The sequence below is a fragment of the Athene noctua genome, chromosome 11 (assembly GCF_965140245.1).
Source record: "Athene noctua chromosome 11, bAthNoc1.hap1.1, whole genome shotgun sequence".
Lineage (NCBI taxonomy): Eukaryota > Metazoa > Chordata > Aves > Strigiformes > Strigidae > Athene > Athene noctua.
In genome coordinates, this window is record NC_134047.1 from 1,093,724 (window position 1) to 1,101,675 (window position 7,952).

Consider the following 7,952-nt stretch of genomic DNA (forward strand, 5'->3'; position numbering starts at 1 on the left):
CCTGCCCGGGACAGGAGGACCCTCGCTGTGCACCGAGGACGCGGCCCAGCCGGGGACAGCGAGGACGGGAAGCGGGTTGCCGGAGCCCGGTCAGCGCCGCTCGGCCAGACCCTGCCTCCTCCCAGCGCCGCTCCGGGCCAGCACAGCTCCGTGCTGCCGGCGCTGGGGCCGGTGGCTCCAACGGACCAACGGCCAGACCCCGACGGACAGCTAACGAACAGTGGGCGGGGCTCTGGGGATGGGCCCGCCCACCAGAAGGCCACGCCCCCAGCACTGCCTGCCCTCGGCCAGCAGGAATCACCCAGCCGGGCACCACAGCCCCTGCGGGGAGTTCACCGCCCCCTGCCCTCCGCAGCCCTCTGCCGCCAGGGCCTTCCCAAACCTCGGACGCCGCAGAACAGAACGGCTCCGGGCAGCAGCACACGTGTGGGGGTGGCAGAGCCCCTCTGGTTCCAGCCGCGGGCACGCAGGGATGTGCGGCCACCTCAGGAGAGAGAGAGGCCACCGACCCTAGAGGTGAGTGTTGAGCTGGGGACATCACGATGTCCCCAAAAAATGGGGTGGGGACCCCCTGAGGTTTTGGGGACACGGGGGGACACTCGCAGCGTCTTTGGCCTGGCAGGAGCCCACGCAGGCCTCGGGGATCTCCCTGTAGCAGAGCTGCTGCTCCGCCCAGAGCTCGTGGGCACGGCGGGGTCCCCTCCAGCAAGGGCCCCTCCTTCTCCTGCCCTGGGGGCACCGAAAGGGGGGATAAGGTCACCAGGGGCACGGGGAGCCCGATAAATCTCGACACCCCAACTGTGCTACAGACCCCGCCCCCAGAGCTCCCTGAGTGCCCACAGACAAGGGAGTTTTGTGGTGAAATTGGTGGATTTGGGACAAAAATTTTTGGGATGAAGTTGGAAGATTTGGGGCATGGCAGGAATTTTGGAGAGAAACTGAGAGATTTGGGGAACATGGGGTTTGGGATGAAACTGAGGGATCTGGGCCATGGTGGAGTTTGGGGTGAAAAGGGGCAATTGCAGGTATGGCGGATTTGGGGTGAAATGGAGGAATTTGGGTTACAGGGGGGGAAAAAGGGATTTTGCATACAGGGATGTTTTGGGGTCAAACTGGGGGTTTGGGGATGAAACTGGCGGGGTTTGGGGGTGCTGGAGTAATTTATGGCGTCGAACTGGGGGATTCTCTGGATCCAAGAGGGGTTTTGGGGAGAATGTGGGAGATTTGGCAGTCAAACTAGAACATTTTGGGGTAAAACGGGGAATTTGGTGTCCAAGAAAGATTTTAGAGTGAAACTGGAAGGCTCTTGGGGTTGCTAGAACAGATTTTGGAGTCACACTATGCGGTTTTGACTTTCAAGATAGATTTTGGGGATGAAATGTAAGAGTTTTGAGGGTGCTGAGGCTGATTTGGGGGCAAAGTGGGAACACCGGTTCAAAGTGGGAAATTTGGGGCGCAAAAATGGTTTTGGGGGTCAGTGGAGAAATATTGGGGCAAAACTGTGGTTCTGGGGATTACACACAGATCTGGGGACCAAGGGCCATTTTGGGGTGAAAAGGGGGGGGGCGGTGGGATCCGGGGAACTCACCGTGCAGCACCCAGGTGAGGGTGGCCCCAGTGATGGTGGAGGCGCCGTCCCCCGCCCCCACGGCGTCCCAGCACTGGTACTGGAGGGGGTCAGGGCTGAAGCCCCTGGGACCCCCAGGAATCCCAAATCCCCCGTGCAACCCACCCAAACTGCATTGCCACGGCCAGGTCCCTCCAAAACACCCTCAGCGCCCCCCCCTCCCCCCAACCTCATTAGTGTTTGTCCCCCCCCAGATCCTATTGGCCCCCACTTCTCCACTTTACCCCCCAAGATGCCAGATATCTCCCCGGGACCCTACCAGCCCACCCCCAGGACTCCACTGAGTGCCGTTAGCCTCCCCAATATATCCCCAGGACCCCAATATCCTCCACAAGATCCACCCAAGGACCCCAGTGACCGCCCTCTGGACCCTTCTTGCACCCCATTACTGTCTCCAGGACCCCAATATCTCCCCCAGAAACTGCCCCCAGGAGCCTATTAGACACTGCCCCCCCGGACACTAATAACACCCTCAACTCCCCCAGGACCCCAATTAACACCCCCTGAGCACCAAGACCCTCCTCCAGACCCTAATGCCTCCCCCAAGACACCCCCAGGACCCCAGTAAACCTCCCAAACCCCTCCAGAACATCCCCCTTCCCGCCCCACCCCGACTCCATTACGCTCCCTCTAGGACACAAATACCCCTCCCCCAGGACCCCGATAACCCCCACAACTCCCACAGAACCCCAACAGCAAGCTCAGTGCTTCAGCAGCAACAGCCTGGGACGACTTCAGATAGGAATGGTTTCTGCATTCACATTCCTGAGTAGCTTGTTGGGCTACCAACACCAACACTCTGTAGCATGATGTCCCTTCAGTAAACTGATGAGATTCAAAGATAAAGGAAAAAAACAAAACCACAAACAACTAAATTTAATACAACAGCGTAATAAGCAATCTGAACAACGACAGTAGCAATGATAACAGCAATAAACAGCAATAACAGTAAACAAGACAAAAGATATACAGAGAAATACCGCAATGGTTACAGACAGCTCGCTCGCAATGCTCCCCACACCAAAGCCACAAAGGAAAAAGTTCCCGCGCTCCCGCGCCCGGACCTGACGTCAGCATGGTATGAATAACCCGGCTGGAGATCCCTTCCCCCTCTCTGCTGGGGAAACTTAACCCCATCCTAGCTGAACCAGGACACTCCTCAGCACAGGAAGCTGTCCCATACTAAAGCTCTGTCTAATGCCACATACTGGCAAGCTCTGGAGAAAAGAGACAACCCCACCGTGGTGTGTACCCTGCAGCCAGGAGGGTGCTGCTGCTTTTCCTATGCGATGCCTTTACTCCCTTCCAGCAGACAGAAGCACAAACTGAACAATTCTGTGTGATGGTGCAAAAAGGTAAGAATCAACTCCCCAGCTTCTAGGCCTTCCTGCTCTGCAGGGCTGAAGGACGAACAAGCAGCGCAGCAGGCAGTGCGCTCCTGGGAAGCAGGTCCCCAGGAACACAACGCCCTCTCCAGCCTGACTCGGTGCATCCCCACCACCACAGCAGCGCACAAACTGCAGAAGCGGATGTTTCTGGTCCCCTGGCCATGCAGTCGACGTGCAGGATGCAGGTGATGCCATCCCCACCGCACACGGGGTGCAGTTCTCCACAGGACCAGAGCTGCAGCCGAGGGCAGGACACGGCCCCGCTGCAGGGCCGGCAGCCACAGACCTGCCTCGGGTGCAACGTCCCACGGCAGGAGCCCCGGGGAGGGACCCGCAGCCCAACAGCACACAGAGCACACGAACGGCACCCAGCCGCCCATTAGAGGATTGCATCACGTCGCACACACAACCTGGACATAACCTGGGAAAATTAAGATATAAAAGGGATATTTTAAGGCTGCAAGATCCACAGAACAGCGGCAGATATCCTCTCATGTGGTGATCCATGTCCTTATCTCAAGGATGCGAAATATTCCAAAATCCTCTAATTACAGAGTTCTACTTTTATTGATTAAATATAAAGCAGAATTTTAGTTCTCACTATAATAAAGTAGCCTTCCTCCAAGTGCAAGAGGGCAGGCAAGGAGAGCGGGGTCCAGATGCGTGGACCTGCACACCTTTGCTCTCCAATGAGGCTTCCTCACAGGGATGCAGCCACCAAGACAAAACAGAGTGGCTGAAGCCTCCCACATGTCATGTCTCACCCAGAGCAAGGACAGAAAGCCCGCACCCAGCTGTCCAACCCCCACATGTGAACTGAGGCTCCTGTCCCAGAGCAGACTACAGCCAGACAGGCTGGGCAGGAGGCAGAGGCAGAGTTACAGCACTGCTGCTCGGCTCCAAAGACCTGCTCCACCTGGGACTGTGACAGGGGCAGGCTGCCTGCTCCTGGAAATTTGAGCAGAATAGGTAGGGATTTCCAGCAACGACAACTCCAGATCTGCCAAGGGCGTACGATCAGCTGAGGAACAAGAGCCCAGACAGCCAGAGACACTCCTCGCCTGGGTCCCTTACTGACCCTGCTGCACCTCCAGAACAAGAACCTTGTCCTGCATTGATTGCTGCCACTGAAATTGCCATCCCTAAAGCAGGAACTCAGTGCAGGGCTTAGACATGAATAAGTAAACAAAGCCTGCCACCATTTCCAACATGCACCGGGTGTCTACTCCTGCTCTGAAGTAGGGTGTCTACCATTGCAAATTGCACCTCTCCTCAAACAGGCCCACCCCTGAGCAATAGGGCCAGGACAGGGTTATTTGCTGTCACAAATGTGATACTCTCACTTATACATATCTTCTAAACACATGCGCAGTTACACTTGAAATGAGATTAGAATGCTCAACTAGTGGATGCAGAATGACAGAATAAACCACTTTGTGCTACGAGCATGTATACGCAGAGTATGGGAGCAGATTACCAACCAGTAATCTTCCTGACAGAGATTCTTCTGCAAAGCTTAAGCTTTTCATGAGGAAGTTTTAAATTTGAGAGAAAATGACTTTCACCAATCGGAAATACTTGACACAGTAGCTCCAAACCAGATTTCCTTTCCCGAAACAGCTTGGAAAATTTCATATCAAGTTTCATGAAAAAGCAGAAAGTTTTTCCAAAATCACCTCCACTGCCTTATGCAAATGAGAGTTTTGGCTCATACGCACCACTGTGGGCCAGGGGGGCTGCAACACACAAACCTGCCCGCCATTTCCGTCGGACATTGCTGCAGGGACCCTCATGCAGGTGGTAACAGGGAGGAAGGCACAGCCTGGGACCAGGAGGGGGGAAGCATGAGAGGCAGCAAGGGTGCCACAAACCAAAAAATGTCTTTAACGTTGTAGTGATGAAAGACATCAAAACAGCAATAACACAAAGTGCTTTGATTTCAGGAGGACCAGATTCTTTGTAAATTAATTTCCATGATGAAAATTTTCAAACTTCATATGTGGCATTTTGAAAAGTTTCCCCAGGAACACTCCAGGACAGGAACAGTCATTTTCTCCACTTCGACTCCAGCACTGAACAAGGAAGCGTGGCATTGCATCAACAATTTCTGCAACCCCTTGCAAGAACACCAGGCGTTCTTCAAACCACTGTTATGGCAACATGGCCTTGGGAGGGTCTTACACTTCAGGAAACAAGGTGGGAAGTCTGAACCAAAAAGCAAAACAAGGAAAAGCCTTGGCGATGAAATCATAGGCTGCCAGGACATTGCCTGGAATAGCTCCTCATGGGGACCAGCCCACGTTATTCAGTTTTAACACATACTAGCTAATTAGCATGAAAGCAGATTTTCCCATGCACCGGGAACCCAACTGTATCTCCCTAATGACGCACCTTCGGAGGAGAGACGAGCGGTTCCCTGTTTCTCACCCTCTCAAGAACAACCTTCCACAAGACGCTAAAGCCCACCACATCCCACCATCAGAAGACAGGAATAACGAGTTCCCTGCCCATGGACTGAGACATTGCCTGTTCTCACTGCTCACTGCCCACACTGCTGCCCCTGTGCACTCCTACCTCTAACGTACATTCTGAAGAGAGAGGCTGCAGCCCTTGCCTTCAAGTGAATTACGAAGTCAGGGATGCGGAGTGACAGCTGTGTCACTGGCAAGTCACTTCTGGCACTGGAGGAGCAGCACATTAAAGCTGTGGGAGCAGGGGAGAGGATCTCTTGCTGAATGGATTGTACAGCACAAGTTGTTGCACATTCTCTGAGCCTTTCCTCACTCCCTCCAGTTCCTTGCCTCCTCCGCCCCTTCATTCACTCTCACCTTCACATTAATAACAAGTGAATTTGAAGGCTGGTATGAAATTTTTGAAGCAGATCAAAATCCGAACCCACTTTTGCCCACAATATTCTACCACTCCTATTTACGTAGTCCTGCCCCAGCTTCCACTCTTACACTTGCTTTTCTCCAAATCAGAAGCATGTCACATCCTAGAGAGGGAGGGAACCACCCAAACCCACAAAACAATAGTCCTTTAAAGAAAGTCCAAAAGGCAGCAGGAGGTACGGTGCAGAACAGCCCTTTCAGGAAGAGGAGTTCCAGGGAGAGCTTTCTGCCCACAAAGCACCAGGGTCCCTGGGAAGAAATCTGATCAAGCCCACAGCCTCTGAAGACCCTTGTTCCCCTCCTTTGTTCTTACTCAGGGTTTACACCTAAGGCTTGAGCGTCCTGGCTCTGCTGCATCTGTAGACCCTTGCACAGATCCAGCACAGCCTGCACTGCATTGCTCCCCCACAGGGCGCTAATTGCCCCCAAGCACTTCAGTGAGAGTGGACTGAGACCCCCAGACTCAGGCAGCCACTCTGATATGGACCATCATTTAACCAGACCTGACACACTGAAGGACCCCTGGGGTTTCCCATGAGATACCAAACCTGGGAAATTCCTCTAACACATCAGTAACCAACAAACAAAAATCTCCTTACTTGGGAGAGCTACAGCAGGATCCCAGCACCGAGCTGCCGTTGCGTACTGGCACTACAGCTTCTAGTCTGTCCAGCATCTGTACAAACGTGTGCAGCATTTACCTGCAGAGAGAACTGTGACAATGGAAGAGACAACTCCTGTGCACAAAGATCATACAGGAAAAAAAAAAAAAAAAAAGACTTCTAGGCTGATGCAAAATCAGACTGTGAATATTCAGCCTCTGGCTAGAAGCTCCATAAAAGCAAACTGCTTTGGGGAACATCAAAAATAGCCATGACTTTCTCCAACCCTTCATTGCCCCATCTGAGAGTCAAGAATTAAGAATCTCCTAAAGCCTCTTTCACAGGCACAGCCCTGAAAAAAAACCCCACTGCTTCTCTACTACTCTGTGCAAACAGAGCATGAAAAGTTTAACTCTGAACTCTATGTGGACAGTTTCTGAAATCAGACAAGTCATTTTAATGAAGACAGACCTTTTGCCTTGCACCTGGCAACCGGCAGGGATGTGGACCCAGCATCCCAGACCAGAGAGGGGGAATGGATGCAGGAGCACCCCTCCTTCTCACTTCGTCTTGGGAGAACTACCATTCAGACACTGGACCCAATAATGACAAAAAATGTCTCTTCACATCAGTTTTCTGTATGTTCAGGTTAGTTCTTTTATAGTCAGACACAGAAATCAGAAACAATCTCTTCTTCCTTTGCCAAAGCAAGCAGACTTTTAAGTAGTTATTGCTAAATAATGCAGAAGCAACCACAAACATTATAGCAGGTACTTGTATCCTCCCATGAAGCATACCACTGAAGTGCTTCTCATATTAAATTCTCTTCTCTACTCTAAGGGATCCCCATTTTCTGAGCTCCCAAGGAAAACTCCAGAGCTCTTTATGGATTTTCAAAGAAAAGAAAATGTCCTTCACCAGCCATTTGAAAACCAAACCAAAAAAAACGTACTCCAGCTATGAATTGAGAACATTTACAAAATACTCTAAAGACAAATTAACCAAAGAGCAAACATGAATGGGAAAACCTGGGAGGGGAACGAGAAGCACCACACAAGTAAAACTACCCCAAGTGCATAACAGCTCCACCAAGGACCACAAGCCCTGACAGCCCTTGGAAGAGTTTCCCTCCCCCAGATGCAAACACCTGTCACTGCACTGTGCCCAGACCAAGGATGCAAAAACGCAATGGATGCACAGGAGACCCCAGGAGAAGCCCCAGCACTCACCTAGGAACGAGGTGACGATCTGCAGACTGACAGCACATCCGGCAGGACAAGCTTGTAAAGAAACACGATGGCAACCGGTTACAGCACATTTACAGCAATCCACAGCCACAGCGTTATGCAGAGAGAAGAGACTGTTTTATGCAGAGCTGGTGCAGGGGGGAGAGGTGCAGATGAAGGAGCAGCTGACGGGCGAGGCTGAAGCAGTGTCCCCCACA